The sequence below is a fragment of the Fukomys damarensis genome, unplaced genomic scaffold (assembly GCF_012274545.1).
Source record: "Fukomys damarensis isolate Sample0158 unplaced genomic scaffold, DMR_v1.0_HiC HiC_scaffold_27, whole genome shotgun sequence".
Taxonomy (NCBI): Eukaryota; Metazoa; Chordata; class Mammalia; order Rodentia; family Bathyergidae; genus Fukomys; species Fukomys damarensis.
Genome location: NW_022900939.1, coordinates 10,069,594 through 10,091,608, shown reverse-complemented (window position 1 = coordinate 10,091,608; position 22,015 = coordinate 10,069,594). Strand labels below are relative to the sequence as shown.

The 22,015-nt window shown below is 36.3% G+C and overlaps 1 protein-coding gene across 4 annotated transcripts in view; it reads right to left on the bottom strand.

The window, feature by feature from the left end:
* Positions 1-22,015, bottom strand: part of Lrrc4c (leucine rich repeat containing 4C) — a 1,134,576-nt gene that overhangs the window by 912,967 nt on the left and 199,594 nt on the right. For all 4 annotated transcript variants that reach the window (XR_004514471.1, XR_777996.3, XM_010612538.2 and 1 more), the window contains exon 2: positions 5,057-5,267. The gene's annotated coding sequence lies outside the window, so the exon portion shown is untranslated. The remainder of the gene's footprint in view (positions 1-5,056; positions 5,268-22,015) is intronic.

Genomic DNA, 22,015 nt, shown 5'->3' with positions numbered 1-22,015 from the left:
TAATATATATTAGATATATATTTCAGCCACAAGGAATAATGAAATTCTGTCATTTGAAGCAACACAGATGGAACTGAAGACCATCAGGTTAAGAGAAATAAACCAGAATCAGAAAGAAAAGTATTATGTTTTCCCTACTCTAAAAAAGATGACATAAAGGTAAAAAATAGACCAATATCAGACAAGAGGAAGGGAATCAGGGAGTGAGAAAGAGGAATGAGGGGAGTAACTGAGGCATAGATATAATGAAAATATATCCATTGAAATCTAATATTTTGGAAAATTGATAGGCACAAGTAGAAATGTAGGCTTAGAAGAGTGTAATGCTAAAATTTATGATGATGCAATTTTTAGTCATAACATATTTCTTGTTCCATTTTCCATATTTTATTTGTACATATATATATACCTGTATTACTTCTTGGATGAGTTTTATGGTGATACAATGTTACCCTTTCAAAGTGTTATCTTTCAGCAGTTGCTAATATTCTCTAGGGTAGTATAATGATCAACAGTAACTAAGTTGGAAGAGTTTATCACTTCAAAAATGAATTCCTACTCCCTGGCAAGTCTCCCTCAGTTTCTTCAGCCACACCCACGCATTGATGTTTTCCCTTTAGTGGATTCGCCTGTTTTTTGACACTTTATACAAACAGAGTCATGTAATAGCCATCCTGGCTTCCTTTCCTGAGCACGATTTAAGATGCTACATGTATCGGTAACTCATCCCTATTTAATTTTCAGGATATACCACATTGCAACTTTGCATTAAATTAGTCTTCAGTTCAGAGACTCTTGACTTGCTTTCACTTTGGCCTTGTTGTGAGTAATACTGCTTTCTTACAAGACTTTGTGTAGATCTATGTTTCCAAATACTGGGGCCTATATCTATAGAATTTCTGCATCATGATATCACAATTATCATCCTTTGAGTTGCTGCAAAATTGCTTTCAAAAGTGACCCTATGATTTCAAAATCATCCCTCATATGAACTTAGAATCTAAAACCAAAAATGACCTTAAACTACCTAATTTTGCATCCTGTAAATATGGAGCCCACAGTATTTTTTTAACCTTCTCTAAAGATAATCAAGCTATAGTTTCGACTTTTCATTGCAAGATTTAGGCTTTGCAATTTTTCATTTAAAAAGATTAACTTTCCCATTGCCTTTGTACTTTTAGGACAAACTGGAGACCAGAAAAGTTTCAAATGTTGCAGGGAATACAGGACACAGAGATTAAGAGTAGTGAAGGAAGGTAAGTAAAGAAGCTACTTAGCAAGCAACATTCACTTTACATTTTTATGTCAAGGAGGTAAAATGACATTGAGATAAACAACTTTCTAGATAAATAAATTTCACAAATTGAGAGTTTAAAAGTAGATGTTGTAATAACAGTGGCATTTTCCTCTTTAAATACATTCTTAAAGCCAAAAGAGGTAGGTAGAAGCTCGATATAGATTTCACTAAATCCAGCACTTCACAGAGCTCAGTGTGTGAAAATCCAGCTGTTCTTTTCTGCTTCTTACACTCACAGCCAATAGTGGCAAAATGCTGCTTTCCTTATTTGCTGACAGTCGTGTTGCTGATGCAAGAAGCAAAATAGCATTTCTCTTCTGGGCAATGTTAATTATGGAGTGCTGACAAGAGCTCAAAATTAAATCCAAGTCCTCCTAGTCAGTGTCCTACATCAATATGATATGGAAAACAAAATATACTGACAAGTATAAAAGCAGTGTGCACTTTGCACACTATCGCTTCTTTCATAATAAATGAAAAGATGCACACTGGATTAAAAAACCAATAATCATAATTGGTTATAGCAGAAGAAGACTGCTATAGTTTTAACTTATATTACTTATCTCATTCTTCAAAGTGGAGAAGGTTGGAGAGAGGCTCAGAGAGGTCAAAGAACATTGCTAATAAGTAGCAAAATGAGAATTTCACTCAATGTTCAAATTTTTCATGCTATTTTTTTATACTTTCTACAGGCACAATCTCTGTATACACTGCAGCAATTTTCACATTATTCTATGAGCACTGAGTTAAAATGGTTGAAATATGAGTCATATGACAAATGGAATGTAACGCCACTACCCAATTCCTCAGGCAGAGCACATTTCCTGTTGGAAATTAATTTATGACACTAGACACATTCAGAAAACTTAGATTTTCTTGCTGGGGTTAGCAGTTGTTCCGTACCTACTATCAACAATACTAGGGAGATTCAGGAATTTGTTAACCACTACTGTAATCGTTAAGGCAAAACTTTACCAAGTATTCATATGTTCATATATAAAAGGAAGAAACTGAGAATGACAGGTAGTTGCCTGCAGAGTCAAGCCACAAACAAAAGGAATGTTTTATATTTCGTACTCAAGTATATAGGAGCACAGAGCTATTCTTTTCCATAATGCTAGTTTGATAACATGTATTTAACCTTTAAAAGTCCGATGGTTCTTTGAACCAGTAATCGTACATCTAGAGTTGTATCCTAAGAATAGAATCAAGGACATATGCTATAATTTAGCTATACAATTTTTTAATAATTTTGGTTATCATCACCAAAAACAGGGACCAGCGCTTTGACTAAAACTGAGTGATTAAATTAATTGTGCTGGATGCATGGAAGGGATAAGTGTACAGGTATGAAAATTTTTGTAGTACCAAATTACTCCTTGGGAAAACAAGCATTCCAACATACAACCTTCTTGGTGAGTTTTACTTAACCCATGAAGTTAAGTAAAACATTACTTTTTGGTGATGTTGTCACTCTGGTCAAATTCGCAGTCAAATCAGGCTCATTTCTTCTGTGAGCCCATAATAAATGTGTATTTAAAACACATAGCATTACACCTAGTTGTTTGTTCCTCTTCCTCTTCTAGGATACAATGTGCTCAATGTCACCAGTTTTCATCACTTTTAATACCTCACCCCTCTTTAACACAAAGTAACATGAAGTTTTCAGTAAACATCTGACCCAGTGAATAAAATGAGAGACCAACTCTTAATCAGAGTACTCAATCTGTTTCATTTAAGAATGGCAACAAACATGATACAATCTGCAGCATACTAGCAGAAACTGTCAGAGTTACAGAGGAAAGAGGTCAATTCCAGGATTCCAGCTTCTTTTAGCTTGGTTCTGCTATGTGGTCAGAGGGGAAGCCATAACTGCAACATAGCTCATGTGGTAAGGCCATAGCCCAAGTTCATGCACAGTTTCCAGTGTGAGATTCATGAATTTCCATAGGAAATTAGCAGATTTCATCAAATATATCTCATAATATTTTCCTCAGAAAATTCTGTAAATTCTTTCTTTATTATTTTGCCTTATAAGGATACTATTATTTTTACTTAGAAAGGCACTGGATGTACAATTTTTGGACTACAATGATACCAGTCTATGTTGTATTCACCATATGGTTAGGACCAGAAAGCATTTTAACTACTCAGTGTCTATTTTGTTTATCATGAGTTTAATTTTCGTTTTCCTCTTGGGTTAACTTTTAAATCAAAGCCTATTAAAATGTAGTAAACGAGTAGCGTTGTTCATTATCCCTCTCTATACATCACAGGCAGACACAAGTACTTCCAGCATGATTACAAACATTCCTGCAAGAATGTAACAAACATTCCTGTGAGAATGAGAAAGGAGAGCTGCTACATGCAATTCAGGGAAGAGGAAGACCCTGTTCAGGGAAGAGGAAGAACCCTTGGCTTCTGCACAGTCAGCATTTTCAGATTATCTAAAGAAAGCCAGAGTGTGGGTCATCGGCAAGGAAGTCAACTGGAATAGGGCCAGGAAAAGAGAAAGAGCAGCAGAGCAAGTTTACAGAAGCTAGACTCTGAAGACTTGCCTTTCCGTAATACTCAAGAGATCTTGCCACCTTCTTGAACTTCACTGGGGTGTTTATGTTCTACATAAGCTGTATTTAGAGCTGCTACATTTTCCATTGCCTAAAGGAAATCCTAGTTATTTGCCTTGGTGCTTTCTGCTCTAGCTGAGACATCACACACCATGGTTGAACTATGCCTATGATACTAGGCTAGATCTTCTGATGCAGAAAACACCAGGTTATTCTAGCTCTCACAAACTGCTGAATAGGGTGACTGTGCAGGGAATGAGCCAGCTGAGGTGTCCCAGGTGCAGCTGGGGGATGTTGGTGTCTGCATGGCCCATGCCAGGAACGGGTTCTTCTCAGTTTTATCACAAAATAAGCCAGGACTTTCTCATGATACGTGTGCCTAAGAGTGGAGAGTGCAGGGATTCCAGGAAAACAGTTACAAAAGAACAGAAAGCATTTCATCAGGGCCCTGAATAGGTGTTTTTGATTGATCCACACTGGATTTTCATTCAGAAACAACTAGAGAATTTTACATGTTCTCTTTAGAATTATTAAACACTAAAGCTCAAATCAGGGTTTACATCCTTTCTTACTTGCATTGACTGCCTGTGTAAGGTAGTGTTTTGTGCATCAGGAGATTGATATAACAGTAATAAAAATGTTAAATGAGTGGTTACTTTGTGCCAGTAGCTTACTGTTCTACCCAGCTTTCTACGTCTAAACTCATTTTGACTTCAATAATAACCTTACGAGAACAGTGCTATTTTTACTTTTATTCTGTCAGTAAAGAAAACAAAGGAAGAAGATAAATTAATCCTTAAAAGGGCATAAAACTAACTAATAAATAATGGCTTATTGTCAAACAATCCTGAGAGAATGTGGGTGAAACAGAAGAAAAAAAGCTGAATACAGAGAGAGCCCAAGTCATACTGCTGTAAATGCAAGACTTGAGTCCTAGACTTTTATCCCACTGAGGGATGGGGTGGTTATAAATGCTGAAAGAGTGAAAAAGATCAAAGCTGGAAACTACGATTCTCCTAAGACCACAGAAATGAAAGCACCAAGTTTGAATATCAGCTCCCAGTAGTCTCAGAAAAAGGCCAACACTTCACTTTCCGACATACAAGTCCTACAGCTCCACACTGGGGTCCCTTCTAGTCTGGTTTTGGGGTTTCCAGTCCCTTGTGCAATTGACATGGAGAAAACTACTCACCTGCTACTCCTCTCTTTCTGTCGGTTTTCTCTTTAGTTGTTTTAGACAACAACCACGAAAAACATCGGTCCAGGCTGTCGTGTGTGCACCCAGAGTATTCACTGTTGATTACTTGACATTAGATGACCGTGGACACATTATTAATTCTCTGTGAGCCTCAGTAGCCTCTTCATCAAATATGTATAATGACAGTAAACACTTCATTCGGGTTCTGTGAGGATTAAATGAGAGAAACTACATCAAGCATTTATCATAGCACCCAGGCATCACAAACATTAGAAAATTAGCTGCTTTTAAAATTTAGGATTTAATTCCAATACATACATATATATTATATATAATATATACATGTGGAATTTATTATTCCTTAGAGCAAGTTAAAATATAAACGTGAGGGCTTTCACAAAAGACATAAGATAGCCATTATTCTATACTTTGTAACTCACTGTGTACATACTGAGGCTTAGTAAACCAATGAAAGAATCTGAATTATGTATGAGAACAGAGAACTTATATAGAAGAGAGTTAGATTCCAGTGAGAAGCAGACTCCTAATTAGTAACTACACACCTGTTTACACCTTCTAGAAGAGAAACAAAATGAGAGAGCATGAGAGACAAACAGCATAGCCTCACCTTCTATACCAATTATTCATCCATCCACCCATGCACTTTCTTTTATTCAACAATCACATATTGCAAGGCACTCTTCTAGTCACAATGAAGGGATAAGAAGGCAACCAAGCCAGCACTAAGAAGTCAGAATTGGCTTGTCCAAAATTATTCCCTGTATGCTGGTCTCTAAAAGGGGCTGGGCCCTGGAAGATTTCAGAGATGAAATCTGTAGCAAAGTGTTCAAGGCAATCATTTCTGCTAAAAACTGAGGTGTCTAGTTAAGTCATGTATAACTTGTGTTCTTTCCACTATGGGTGTCTAGAATAAGACTTTAATCCAAGATTATTCCATACACACAGTTTACAGATTCCACCTCCCAATCAAGCCTGAAGAGCTGTTGCTTTCTTAATTAGTGTATAACAGCCCCTTCGAGTCCAATGCTTGCCTTGCTAGATCTCTGAGTCCTGCCCTGAAGTACAGTGAGAAATTATTCTGTGCATCTACCACAGAGAATCCCTCCTACAGTACTTTTTCATGATTCCTAGTGGTGTTTTTCCTGAACTAATCAAGACATTTATGACTAAAACTCATAATATGTAAGGAAGATGAAAGACTTCAATGTATAAACTAATAAAACTGGAAGACTGTCCTTTACTGAAAAATGTATGTACCAGCTTTGGATGTAATTATCTATTTTGTCTTCTGATACACCACTGGATTTTGAGGAAGTAATAAGTAGGAATCAATCTCTGTATGTTTTGACATTTCCCTGGCACAAGAAGAGAAAGTGACTATTTTATGGGACCCATGCACCTGTCCCACTCAGTCTTGGAAACTGAGGCAGGCTTCATTTCTCCATGGAAATAGTTGGAAGTAAAACTGTGATTTTTCAACCGAAGGACTAGTTTTACAGTAATGATAATGGCCTAATATAGGATCCATTTTGTCTAATGCACAATTTATCAATATAACTTCACTGATAATAAAATTGATACTTGGAGGCCTAAAGAAATCAAAAGTTTTTTTTTTAATTTTTGAATAGTTTCAAAACTTCTAAGAGACATTTGATTCAGTATCATACTTAGCCGCAATGGTGGATATGAATTTGACTCTAACTGATCTTGGAAAGATTATGTTGTCTCGAAATGTTAGTCTACTCATCTTTTTCCATGATCGTAATGTCTATCCCATTGGATTATGTGATAATTAACTCAAGCAAAGTTCTGGAAAGTTCAGAAATTGTACTATTTTCTATTACACATTAGAAAGTAATTAGAACATTGTGTGTATAGTAAATGTGATATAAAGGGTAGTTTCAACAAAAATGAACAAAAACCTTGAGAGGCAATAGAAGATGGAGTCTTCACATTACAAACACATATTCTTTTTTAAAATTATCTTAAATATAGGAACTAGTTTAGAAAATCAATAGTTGATCTGCAACAAATTCAGAACCACTATATAACTTATGCTCCTATACACCAGCCAGCTGGATACCACTATTTATAGCAGAGCCTGAGTATTACCAAGAACAGGACACTTCATAAACACATGTGAAAGTCAAACCAGCCCAGGCTATCCACCTACAGAGGGCACTGTTTTCCAGGTGCCACTTAAAATGAAACTCTTGGGCCATGGATTTAGCTTAGTGGTTCTGCTGCCTTCCTCTCAAGCACAAGGACCTGAGTTTGATCCCTAGTACCAAAATATAAAAAATAAAAAGAAACTCCCTTTGAACGGGCACAGAGCAGTTTTACTACCAGCCATGACTACCTTTACTCCTAGCAGTGCTTAGAAGATTTTATGTCATCACAGCCATTTTATGTCACGACATTCAGCAGTGACTACAGCTGGTTTGAACCTATTTCTAGAAAGCTGAATTTTAGAGGACATAGAATTTGGAGCCTTGGATCCTGTTTATTTCCCAAAAGCTTTTGCCAGTAACTCTCAGACATCACTTCCTCTCTGGACATTCTATGACTTTCTGAAATAAATGTGGTGATTTCAAGCCCAAGCAGTGATTGCCTACACACCATTGTGCTTCTTTAGGAAAAGAGAGTTGGGCCTGAGTTCAATTTTCCATCAGAAGAAACATCCCTCAGGGAGCATTCCAATGCTCAAGTCCTTATTCTTGAAAGAAAAAAAAAAGTGGACAAATAATGCCAAGTAAGTACAGAAAGTACACTTTCTCAGAGGATACCATTGTCACACACCTTTTTACAGAAAATTTTCCAATGGAGAAATACAAACTACCTCAATGCCCTGGCTTCATAGGCAGACACTTATCATAGTCAGGGGGACTGAGAATTTTCTTCTTCTAAACTCAGAGCAAGTGATTTTCTCTTGATCAAGACCAATATTTTCATCTATATTCTTGATTATAATCTGTCTTTTCTTTTCAAGGATCTTGATCCAAGTTGTATCATTAAAATCATAGTCACATCTGTTCTGGTCAAATGGCCTGTCCTTTTAGTCTAACACTCTGAAATACTTATTAACACACACACACACACACACACACACACACACACACACACTCAGCCACTTTTCTATTTTTTTATAGCAAAGTACTTAAAATAGTTCACATTTGAAGCCTTCTTTTTTATAACTCCTCTGTTTTCTCTTTTGCTTCTATAAATAATTGCATGATTTTTCCTTGTCTTGCTATTTCAAGAAATACAGTGTAAGCATTTTCTAATCTTTCTCATTATCAGATCATCTTTACCATCTCCCATGCTCACCTCTCTATCCATACACTTAAATAAAATTCATCATTGGTTTACTAATGCTTAAATCCAATGGCAAGCATCAATAATTTGTTAAACAACTGTTTTCCCTTTCATTAAACTGTTTTCTTCTTTGGCTGTACTCTGCTATTTATTTATTTCTCGTAGATGCCTCATATTAGATACTTATTCACTTCAAGTATCATATCACACACCTTACATTGCCAAAGTGATGCTGGAAGCTAGAGATTATTGTCGTATTGCACACATCTAAAAATTAAACAGGTAGAATCTAGTGAAATCAAATACTACTACCTAGATCACACAGTATGCAAAACATATGAGAATTCAGTTTTGTCAGACAGCAATGTATATTTTTAACTTGTTAATATGATAATTACATTTCAAAGTACACCAATGATATAACCAACACAATTCACCTACCCAAAGATTTAAAGGGTTTACATTTTACTTTATTGATCTTAGATTTTCCTCAAAACTGATACATTTGGAAAACCTGAAGCAAACTTTGTACTATTTCCCAATTTTACCATTTTCTTTTCCCAGAGAAAGCTATTATCCTCTAGAAGGTCTTCATTCTTTGAGTTTGAATTTTCATCCTACTGTTTGACTGATAAAATCTTCTGTATTTCTTCTTCCTTTAACTTATAGTAGTCTGGATATGATATATTCATTTTTTTTCTACTGGCTTTCATTCATGGATTTTTAATATAATTAAGTTCATAGATAATTAATGTGCCTAATTTCCTCTCAAAAAATAGGAATTTTGAGTGTATCCACCCTCAATTTCCTCCTCACATGTACTTTATTAATGTTTGTTTTTGTCTTTACAATAGCTTGTCTTAACCATCAGTGGATTAGCAACATATATAATCTTCCTACCTATCATCTCCCTATCTATCTTTTTGTCATCAGTATTATCTATCTGTCTAGTGCTATCTTTTACAAACTGAGCTTTCTTAAATCTGCAAATACTTTCATAAAAATATTTCTTCACTATATATTTTCTTTATTTTCTGGAGACATGGTATTCAATTTTCTCTTATTGATTTCATTCTCTAATATTTTCTTACTCTCTAGTAATAATTACACCCTACTATGTGACTTAGAAAATGTTCACTGTTTATTTATGGGTATTCTCCCCTGATTTAGCAATTGCCTTCCTACAGAAATTAGGGTTGTTTCATCCACTCCTTAAAGAAAGGTTTTATTGGGCTTCTGGTGCAATCATGGAAGTGTGATAGCACTGGCAATAATTCTGTGAGAGTTAAGCTATTTCATCTTTGATTTTTTCCAAATATTTTTTGACAGAGTATTCTGATGTTCCCCAAAATATAACCAGGTGAGTATAGCTTTTAGTCATCCCTTGATGTATTCATTCATTTTGAAAGTTGGAATCATTTTTTCCATCCAGCCAAATTGTGAGCCACTGAATCTTTCATGTCTGTGCTCTTTTTCTAAAAATTTGTACCTTTCTATAGTACGATACTTTCTTTTACTTATAGCTTTATAACTAAGTTTTGTTACAGGTAATGCAATTACTTGTTTATGTTACAAAGTCCCATTGAGTTACAAAAGGCCACTACCTGTATTCCTGAATTATTTATTGGCTAGATTAGTATGAAATGAGACAGAGTCTTGCCTTGTTCCAGATTAACCTTAAAACTGTTACATAATACAGGCTGGTCTCAAACTCAGAATGCTCCCGTCATAATCCTCTAGAGTGTTTGAATTACAGGCATGTGCTACCATACCTTCCTGAAACTCTATATTCTTTGACCAACATTAAAAACTTTCCATCCTAGAGTGAATATCTGAATCCATTTTAAGAGGATTTGAAGTGAAATAAATGGGAAACAGTTAGAACATGAATATCCATGTAAGATGTAGGGTACAATTTCTAGAATGTCTTACACAAAGGTGAGAAGACCACAAAGATTGATTGTTAGAATCATAATTGAATTGGATGGAATATGCTGCATGTGGCTATGCAGACAAAGCTCAAGAAAATGAGGGCTACTGACAGTTATTTCCTCAACAACACCAAGAGACAGACTAGGAGTGGTTGAATTTTCTACATGAGAAAATTGAAGTTCTGTGGTGAATAATTTGACCAAGTTTACACAATTCATAGCGATAGAGAAAACTCTTATAAATAGCAAAACCTATAAAATGTCACAATGTAAAATGGCTTCTGCTGTCTCTAGCAGTTTGCTTTGTTGAGTTCAGAATCAATAGACACCAGAGGCACTAACCACTGAATGAGGTATCTGGTCTCATCCTGAGATAACAGGGGACATCCAGACCCTGCGTTCCAAAGTTGTGTAAACCACTTGATTGTAAAAGTGTCAAGATGAAGAGAACCATAGTTAACATTTGCTTTCCTGACCCTAAATACCCACTTCCTATAAGCTAGGATAGATAGCTAGGGGAATCTTAAAGGTAAACTCCCCTAACTACAAAGAATTGCTACATCTGGGTTGAAAGTTAACTGTCTTGTGACCATGATTTGCATATCCATAATGTGAACTGAGAAAATGAAATGTAACCACCAGAATGAGATCAAGGCTGTAAAACCCTATAAAAAGAGGGCACTGCAAGGCAGTAGGAGGTCAATCTCTAGCACTGCTTTTGGATGTGACTGGCCTTTTGTCAACAGAATAAACTTTTTGTTATTTTACTTCCATTCTGCATCTCTCTGCTGTGTCAATTACCAATTCCTTCCACAACAGTACCTGGGTAGGGCTGATTTAGAATGTCAGCCATCCAATGCCAGAGATGCAGCCTCAATCATTATTGGTGAATCGTGTGGAAGGGTCAGACATGAGAGATCTTGCAGATACCTTCAGGAGGATCTTGATGTTCTGAATATTTAGGGGATGTGGATCCAGAAAGAAATCAAATGAAAAGGCTCTTCTGGCAAGTGAATAAAAAGTTCCAAAGGCTCTAGTGTTAGGGAAGTCTAAGAACAACTCCTGAGTGCTCACTGAGCCTTTCTTATAACCCAAGTCAGGGAAGTTTAATTTCACTAAAAAGCCATCAAGTGAATCCAAATTGGTGCATATGCAAAAATGAGAAAACAAAAAATTTATATTGGAGATGGGGATAATGTAGAATAAAATAAAAACTGCATCAACTAGAAATTCTATTAGCTGAGTTCTAAAATTGATTTACCCTCCTTTTTCACTAATTTCAGTTATTTCCATTTGCATATTTTATTCGGGTCATTTCAAACATAACCCAATTTACCTAAATGCCATAATATTCCTATGTTCTTTTAAAAACTTTCCCATCTTGGGCATAATAATGTAAATAATTCTAGATGATGATTTAATAATCAAGCAAAATTAAGAGGTCATAAATGTGAAATTCATCACACTGAATTTGTCATAGTCTGGCTCCCCTAACCACTTAACATTCACTTATTAAAAGATACTTACTCATCCATGCAACAACAATGTATCTAGAAAATTGATTACAAAATGTATTAGAAGATTGAAGGAAAAAAAGTGGGAAAGTAAATCATACATCCAAAAGCCTAAATCTCTTTTCCAGCAAAACTTGGAAGTTGCTGAGTCTATACTGATTCTACTTTTTGTGTGGATGGTTTACCTAATCTGTTTCATATGATAGTTTATATGTGCTCCTATTCTGCCTCCCAGTCAAGCTCTTCAATATTCAGGTAGTGTCTTATACTTTGTCAATACAATCTCCTTGAAAGCTGAATGCATGCTCGAGTACTATTTGGATATGGAAATTAATAGATGTATCAACAATCAACCTCTGAATGACAGTAGGTATTTAATCCATGTGTGAAAGAGTGCCTTTATAGAGAATACAAAAAAAGAAATAACAAAACTTAATAAAAGTTTTGAAAGAACCCTTGATGTCCTCATAATGATGTGAGGTTACATTTACAGCAGCCTATTACAGAACTGATGTTCTTCTTATAAATTAGGAATTCCCAGGTGTTTTATTCCCTGGGGAGATTTTGGTTAAATAAGAAATGTGTCAAAAAAAATCTGTGTATTTGATTTACACAACCGGATACTTCCCAAGCAATGCTCTGGCTGCTGTGCCTGTGTCTGGACACCCATGTGACTGCTGTTCTCTCTGCACAACCGGTATTATCTTGATTTCACATAGCTTACCTTTAAATTTACCCAACACTTTGTTTAAAGGTCACTTTAAAAAATTCTGGCTACTCTGCTTTTTGAAAAGCACTCTCATCTTTCTCTATGCCCTCACTTTCTTTCCATTTAGTAGAAAATGACTGTCTGACAATACCTACTTCTCTACTTGTGATTAATGCTTTTCCTAAATTTATTCTCTGTAAAGATGGGCACCATGTTGTTTCTATACACTGTGCATCTCGTAGCCTACACAGTACATGTTCAATATACATTTGCTGAATGAATTAATAAATGAATATAGTGATGGCTCTACTGAATTATTTTCCAATCCAGATACTTCTACTTTTACTTTCTTGTGACTTTAAATTGTAATCTCCCTGAACTAATGTACGAGAGAGAAGAAATTATTCATCTGAAGGCTTGTTAAAAATATTTATTAAGACGATCATTCCATGTAAAATACCTAGAGCATATATTCTTCCCTACCATAGCAAATCTATAGGAGATATCGCCTTCCATTGCCAAAATGACACTTCCATTGAGGCCATGGAACTGAAAGGTAGATTAGAGGCACCAGATTCTTTCTGTCTGATTCTTAGCTTGTACATCATTTGCATCACTTTTAAGAAGAGATTTAGAGACTGTGGAAAATAAATAACAGACTCATTACTGAATTTTTTCATATCCTCCACATTTCAACATTGATACCTTTTGATATCAATAAATCCTCGATCACATTGACCACATTCTTTCTCTTTGCTAGTTCTTGTACACCACTGCACTCATAGTAACCTTAACACTGACTGGCCCTGACTGCTTTTTTTTTTCTTCCATTCTGAGGGTTGAACAAAGACTTCATGCTTGGACCTCATGGATGCTAAGCAATGACTGTAATGCTGCACTACACTGTCAGCTTATTCTTTAAAATATTCCTCTCTGCTGTTGACGCAATGCACTATTTCATAGCCTTGTGATTTCTTATCAAAAGCTACCTCTACCTTAATACATCTGGCCACATCTTTAAATTCTCCATTTGAGCACTTCTACCATTCTTTATATTTCTTCTTATCTATTATGCACAATAGAATTCTTACACATAACCTCCCCCCTTTTTTTTTTAGCCCACATCCCAGTCACACACATATTCATGAGCACAGGGTCCTTTTTCACAACTACAAAACCTCAGAGATGTTCTGTAACAATTTGTTAGAGGAAAGAAGAGATGGAAAAGTTATGTATCTACAAATGGAACTCAATTCAGCACAAACACAAGCAAAATCTCTGCCTCAAAGAGCTTCTTCTATGGTGGGACATTAGATGTTGAACAGCAATTACAAACATGACTTTGTAACCACTGGTACTGTTTTGTTAAAAGATAGCTGATACCTCCAGCTCAGGCCACTTATCCAAGATATTCTGGCTGGACAATTTTGTGTGAAATGAAAGTAGAGGAAAAATAGTCTCTTTAATAAATGGTGCTGGAAAAATGGGGTTTCAACTTGCCAAAGATTAAAAGCTAGACCTATATCTCTCACCATGCACTAAACTAAAATTGGAATGGATTAATTATCTGACTATTTAAAATAGAAACACTAAACCGCTGGAAGAGTGGTAAGGAAGAACTCTTGAAGACATTGGTATAGGAAAATCTTTTATGCACAGAACCTCAGTTTCTGGTGAACTAGCACAAACAATCAATGAGTGGGGTTTCATCTTATTAAAAAGCTTATGCCCAGCAAGAGAAATGACCAACAGTGTGAAGAGACAGCCCACATTGTGGGAAAAATTTTCACCAGCACCTCCACAGATGAAGGTCTATTATATAGAAAATATAAAGAACTTAAAAAAATAAGACCCCCAAATTTTAAGAGCCAATCCAAAAATTGGCATCTGAAATGAACAGATATTTCTTAGACAAAGAAGTAGAAATAGTAAATAAACATATGGGAAAATGTTCAACATCACTGCTCATTTGAGAGATGCAAATGAAGACAACACTGAGATTATACCTCACCCCAGAAACAATGGCTGCTACCATGAAATCAACCAATAACAAATGCCGGAGGGAATGTGGGGAAAGAGGAACACTGCTCCACTACTGGTGGGGTGGAGACTGGGGCAACCCCTGTGGACATCAGATAGAGATTCCTCAAAAAACTAGGGTTGGAAGTCTCATTTGACCCAGCTATTCCCCTTCTAAGTATCTTCCATTAAGAATTAAAAGAATCATACCACAGTGATAAACGTATACCCATGTTCACAGCAGCACAATTCGTGATAGCTAAAACTTGGAGATAACCCAATTGCCAATCAACGGGATACCGGATAAAGAAAATATGTTTTTTTTTTAAATAAAATGGAGTACTACTAGCCATAAAAATGAGAAACTAGAGACGTCTCATAGCTAGATGGATGCACATTGAGGTGATACTCAAGTGGAATAAATAGGACACACTTGTGTAAATACAAAATAGTTTTTCTCGTGTGAGAAACTGAAAGTGTAAAGAAGGACTGAAAAGTATAATAGATAATGTGAAATGGAAGGAAAATGTGCAATGGGGAAAGGGAAATGGGAGGGGTGGGGGAAAAGGAAGAGGGGAATGGAATGAATATGAGAAACATAAAAAATGGAAACAATGTCTCTGTAGATTGGGAGGAGTGGAGGGGTTGAAGGGAGGGCAGGGGAATGCGGAAGAAATAAGAACCAAGATGGATTATGTGAAGGTGCAAATGTCCAATGATGAATGTCATTATATTGTATACCTAAAATGTGCCAATAAAATTAATTTTAAAATATTTAAGTAAATGAGTAACTTGCCCCACCCCAGAAAGAAAGTAGAGGAAAATAGAAATGCGAAGGAAAGAAGAACATACAGAAAATGTCAAAAAGTTTTTTTTTAACTTGCTCAAACATAGCAAGAGGGAAAAAAAACAAAATGGAAAAAAGAAAAGAATCCCTTCTTTAGTTTGTGATGTAAGGGGCTATAGATCTGCTCATTTGTGCATAGAATGAACTGTACATAAACTGGTGAACAGACAAACTTGTCAGTAAACAAGTAGGAGCTTGAAACAGATTTTTCATTTATTAGCTGGATGTCCTCAGCAAGTCATGTAACCTCTCTTATGTGTCGATGTATGCATTCGTCAAATGAAGACAAAGACAGATTTCACATTGTTATCCTTCAGAAATGATAAAATGAGAACATTCAAGTAAGATACTCAGCACAGTTCCTAAGCTATTAGTGGTTTGTTTACTATTATCATCATTGCTTGTGTCCAGATGTCTCCCCAAAGCCTCACACAGTCATAGGTGAAGGTTTTTCGGAGGTGGCTATATCTAGAGTGTGTGATGCTGGAATAGATTCACGGTGCAATGCTAGGATCAAGGGCACTAGGATTAAGGGTGTGAGTGCTACCTGCCCCAAGTAGCCTGAATAAGAAATAAGGGATAGAAAAGAGCAGTGTTTGTTCCTTGATTGCTTGCTTTGCAACCTTCTGCCCACCATGAACTTTTTCTCCTCTGTGATGCCCCTGCCATGGTGCCCTGCTTTGTAACAAGCCCATTAATGGACTGAAACCTCTACAAACTGTAAGCTAAGTAAGCCTTTCTTCCTTTAACTTTGGATGCCAAGTATTTTGCCTATGCCATAAGAAAAGTAAGACAATTATTAGTTAGATATTATTTGCTTTAAAAACAGTTTTGAAGAAAACAAAAAGAAAGGACAAATTTTAAACTAGTAAAGTCAGGAGAAAAAATAAGAGTCCAGTAATAAAGGGTGATGGGGTAGAGATTTTAGCGTCTGTCCTACAGCTGTTCTCCCCACTGTGCCTTCCTAGTAGAACCTAAATTTCTGTGGCAATGTGCCCGGCTGCAAAAAACAGCCAAGGAATTATGTTCCAGCCCATGGAACAGAAATTGGATTATCTGGGTGAAACTTCTTGGGAATTGCTTTAAAATAATGGAGACTTGCTCAGCTTGCAAGCAACAATTTCCTCTCTTCCTTCAACTCTTTCTTCTCTCTGACCTTCCTGATATACAAGGCAGGCCCACACTGAAGAACAGGGAGTAACATCAAGCGTGGAATCGCTGAACTAAGAGTGCCACAAGAAAGAGGAAAAATATCCAGGTTTCTGTCAGTCCAGCAAGAAATGACACCTTCTGAGAACTCTAAGAAAGATCTGGCCACTAGTTTAACTACTTCCTGAATCACTCTTTCTTACAGCTAGACAGAATTTTAGCTAATCAGCTTTATATATAAGTAATGAAAATGATCTACGGAACTCGCATATCACTGAGACGTGGACTTCTCAATATCCATGTGGAAAAGGATCTGTGAAAGCAGATGCAGCTTTCACGAAATAAAAGAAATCCATATATAGATATTCCAAATATACTTATATATGCACTGCACTAGAATCAAGGAGAAATATCCTAAGGTGTTTTTCTTTTTGAAAGGTAAGCATGTAATATCTTGATTGGTGTATTTGATAGTTCTTGAAGAAATAAACTAACCTTTACATGCTTACTTCTAGTAGTGACTTTTGCAAAAAGAAAAATGTGAAATTTCCATGATAACTGTACAAATATTCATATGGAAAAGGCAATACACACGGTTTTCTAAATGGATTTATCTGATTGAGAAGTAAATAATAAGGAATGCAGAAAAAAACTGTTTGCCTAGATCTTATTTTTCCTTATTGAATCTTTCAGTCTCTCTTCACTAAAGTTAAATATCAACAAATTGAAAGCAAGGCTCTAATGCACCTCAAAGAGAGGCACAATTTTGGTAAATAAAAGACAACCCAAATGCTTTCAAATTTAAGGGTGCAGTGGCAACTGTGGGCACTGAGTCATAAGACTCAATGGTCGCTCTGTAAAAGCACCGCATTATTTCTCATAGAAACAAGACGTTCTAAACAACCACATGGAGTTTACTTACATGCTAATTCTTAAGTAGAAGTCATAGACATCAGCCCTAAAACAGAGAAAACGTTTTATTACCTAGATTATTTTGAACAAAGAAACCAGTATTATTGAGTTCACATGTACCAACTTAATCATCTCTTCTTGTTAGCACATGGTAGCATGGAGAAATTAATGCCTCAGCGTGGAATATTCAAGAGACAGGGCAATGTCGACTGTGAATTCAAATGACGCTCTGCGAGTTGAGAAGGGGAAGATACTTGGGAGGGGAAAGCTCTCTTTTAAATATGGAAAGCAAAGGAATTCAGAAGAGAAAAAATGACAGAGACAGGGCAGCCTTAATTTACGTGTCAGCTATAATATCTGCCTTACAAGGCTATTTACTCAGTAACTGGATGACATCCCTTAAACTAGTTACCCTAGCAACTGCCTCATGACACATGCGACTCCATGGCACAGAACATCTTGGAAAGAAACAAAAGCACGGCAATGTCTCCGAGGAGCATTACCATTTTGAGCGAAGCTTGCATTGTGAAGGAAAGGTGTGAGCCCTGCGTCATTGTCCTTTTCCCCCGTTATTTCTATATTCTAGTGGAGTGGAAGCGGTGCTTCTCAATATATTTTTACTCCTATTTAACATTTCACTGTCCTTTTTAAGGTTAATTACTCAAATACTACCTTTCAGTTAAAGCTGAAAAGAAAATGCCTCACAAATAAAACTTATGTAACTTCACAACTTAATTTTTTTAAAAAGACCTCTTCAAGCCCTCTGAACTCTAGAGTAGTATTTTGTAAATGGTATATCACAGATCAGTAGGACCTATCATTGGATGGTTTGTTAAAAACATTAGTTCTTTGGTGTCACCTCAGATCAAATGAGTTACGTACTTGGAATATCACCTGAAAGCTCATTCTTAACAAGTTGCCTTGGTAACTTAAACTATGGATGCATTCTCATCAGATTTTATTTCCCTACCTTTGTTTCTTTGCTAACACATTTTCTCGCCTTGAATAATCTTCAACTCCAAGTGTAAAAAATCACTAACAGCCATTCCTGGCTTAGCTGGACTTCCCTTAAAATAAAGATAAATTTTTCCACCAACAAATGATAAACTCCAGTATTTTTCTATTTCTCTCATTTTCTGAATTTTTACTTGCATTTAAAAAACGGTATCAAATATCATGCCATGCATATTAGGTCTGGGATCTCCATTTAATGCCTTACATACTCAGAGAAGAAGCGACGGGGCGGTATTTGGATCATTAGCTCAGGCACTGAGTGCGCTGTTAGGAGGTGGGGCTGGGTCCTATGAGGCAGTTTCCTAGGGTGAGATTTGAAAGGCTGATTCTCCCTCCCTGGCTCCTCCCTCCTCTCTTCTTCCAGGCCTCCATGATATGAGTAGTTTTCCCCTTCAGCAGACCATTCCATCATTTCTTTCCTGATTTTTCAGCCTATGGACCATGGACTGAAACTTCTGGATCTGTAAGCCAAAATAAACATCTCTTCCTTTAAGTTGCTGGTGTTAGGCATTTCACTCGATTAATCAATGAGGAAAATGACTAAGGCAGTCCTCATCAGCAGCCTAATGCATTTTATGTAGCTTTTTATTATACTTCAGCTATGATATTATCAGATGGGTTTATGATATTTATTTTCCTTTTTAGTCTTTTCTGAGAAAGGAAACAATATATATTCATATCTGTGTCCAAGTCCCAAATGATGAAGGTGCCAAGAAATACCTATTTAATTGATCCATGCCTAATTATAATTAAAATCACTTGTAAAAACTTGGATATGATTGCTGAACACTAACTTATTTCATCTTTATAGGAACTCTAAGTGAGATAGCTCCTACTAACACAGCTCTATTATAAGTGGAGAATCTGACCCTTGGTGAGGTCAAGTCATCCACATTAAATACAAAAGTCATGATCTATAGGTAAGCATTTAAAAATTGAGCTGCAGCACCAAGCTAAGCTTTTCCCACTAGGCATACTACCTTCTTTACTATAGCAATGCTGAATTAAGATTTAAGATCTCTTATTTTGGATATAAGTGAGAATATAGACATGAAACAAAATTTTCTTAACACAAAAGAAAAGGTAGAACAGATATAATTGAGGTCAGAACTTTCCTGTTTCTGTAAGAGTCTTTACGATCAGCATACAAAATTTGCACTATTGGCAACAATAGAAACATTAAAACCTGGAACTCCTATTAGAAGGAGATGTGGGTAAACCAACTGACTGCCTGCATTCGAGGCTGGTATAGGTGAAACTTCCGGACCACATCTGAAAAACTAGCAAAAATAAAGCAAAACCAAAACTTGTATTTGGGTAGGAAAAACAAGCAAACGAAATGATAGCACTCAAATGCTCGAATGTATTAGGTATGATTTTACACAAATCCTGTCTCACCTATAGTTCACTTCTATAAATATAAAATAGTAAGCATGTCTGCGTGGTCTCCTAGGTTGCCTGCGGGGATCAAGTGTACTTCTTCTTCAAACTATCTAAGGAGACCATGAATGCTTCACTTGACGAACAGTTCAAAGAAAGAATTTCTTATCCAACATTGTCTACAATATCTCTCTATTTCTTTCAGCACTCATGCCTAAATATGACTAATTCTCTACCAGGTTATCTTTCTTCCCATCTCTCTCACTCGATCTTGCACTCACTGCTAGCCAGCCACAGTGGGCTTCTTGGTATGCTTTGAACTCAGAGCTTTTGAACTGCAGAATTTTCCCTTGGACTCTGTTTTCCTGGGTAGACTGGGGCTATTTGTCCTCAGAGTCCCTCAAACATGCTCCTCTCACTGAGACACTATGTTAAATGGTATATACATACCATGTTACTTGTGGTTTTATTTTTGTAAAATTTTAATATACTTGATTAATTATATTGTTTTCTGATTTTTATTTTAGTGTATTGTTATGCATGTGCAGTACGGCATGCTTACTTTCCTTGTGGGGAGTCGGTACATGTTCAAAACACATCCCAATTATTTTTTCACTCCTCTACCCATTCCTTCTAAAGCATCACACTCTGTCTCTTGTATCAAGAACCCAGAGTAAAATTTTAAAAGAAATACACGTTTTAAAAATAAAAGATGTATAATAGGAAGCAAGGTTATTCATTCTCAGAAGGGAAGGAGCTCAAGAGATTTTTTTCTGGTTTTTGTCCTTATTCCTCTCACTCGAATATTTTGTATGGTGAGGTATACCCAGTACTTAGGACAGTGTCATTTATATATTGGATGCCTAATGTTCATTGAATGTTTGAGTGCATGAAAAATTATTAATCTATGTTTCGTTTAGTTTATTCATCTAGATAATTGTTATTGGTAGCTGCTAGGCGCAGTTGTAGTTGCTGGAATACACTTGAAAATTTCTAAAACCCCAGACCCTTAGACAATTCCTTTCATTACGGCCATTTGTAATATTTTGTTTCCATTATGAAAAATGAGTTCTCTTACAAGTTATAAAGGTCAGGCTCATTTTCACAAAAATCAAATATCAAATCTTGGAGCACAATCATTTACTTCTGCTTCAAAACAGCATCTTTGAAATCCATCTTGCATTGTCACAAACAGAAAAGAAAAATGGAAATTTTAAGCTGTTTTGTATATCGTGCGATTTGCAGGCTATTGGGCTACATTAGCTCCGGGTGCCAGAAGGGTGTCCGAGGTAACTGCAGCTAGCCTAAGCATTACTGCGTCTAATTATTGATGTTGTGCTTTCAGGAAAAAATAAAGAAATCAGAGGAATGCACAGAGGCCCTATCACAATGATACAATGCAGGAGTACACCAGACTACGAGAAAGATCAGTTAGACACAAACAGCCTGAAAAACTACAGTTTACACAGGAGCTTTTCTTTCCTCATCTCTTCCCTTCCCTCTTCTCCCCTCCCCTCTCCTCTCCTCTCCTTTCCTTTTCATAAATATTAAAGGAGGATAACTAAGAGAATGAAGCTATTATGTTAATTATGTAACGGAATACTGTTCTTAAATGTACTCTGCATTCATATATGTAAGAATATGCATTGGACAAAATTATCTCTTCAATTCTGGGGTAAAGTAGCATAAGAAGGCAAAATGGATTCCCCCAAGCCACCATTTTGCTTAAGTGGATTCCTAATTGATTCTAGTAGAGGTCATGAAAGACCTCCTTGGTGATAATCTCTCTGCTGAGAAACTGGGACGTACAGTAGTCAGCCTCCATCAGAGAGAGGGCAAGGAGTTAGCAGGGTATGCATGGTGTGGCTGCTGCGGGAGGGTACTTTAATTAAATAAAACAATATGCAGGAGTTTGATTCACTACAGAGAGAACAACGGCTTTATCACTTTCTGCTGGAATCAAAACCTCTAGAAACTTGAGCCTTGTGATGGAAAGACTCTTCCATAATGATTAACGGAGAATGGAAAGGAGCCACCATGTTGCTATGGAAAGACATGGACCAGAATTCATAAGATCTGGGTCTTTTCCTAGGTTCCATAGCTATTTGCTTTTCTTTTCTTTTTTTTTTTTTTTTTTTTTTT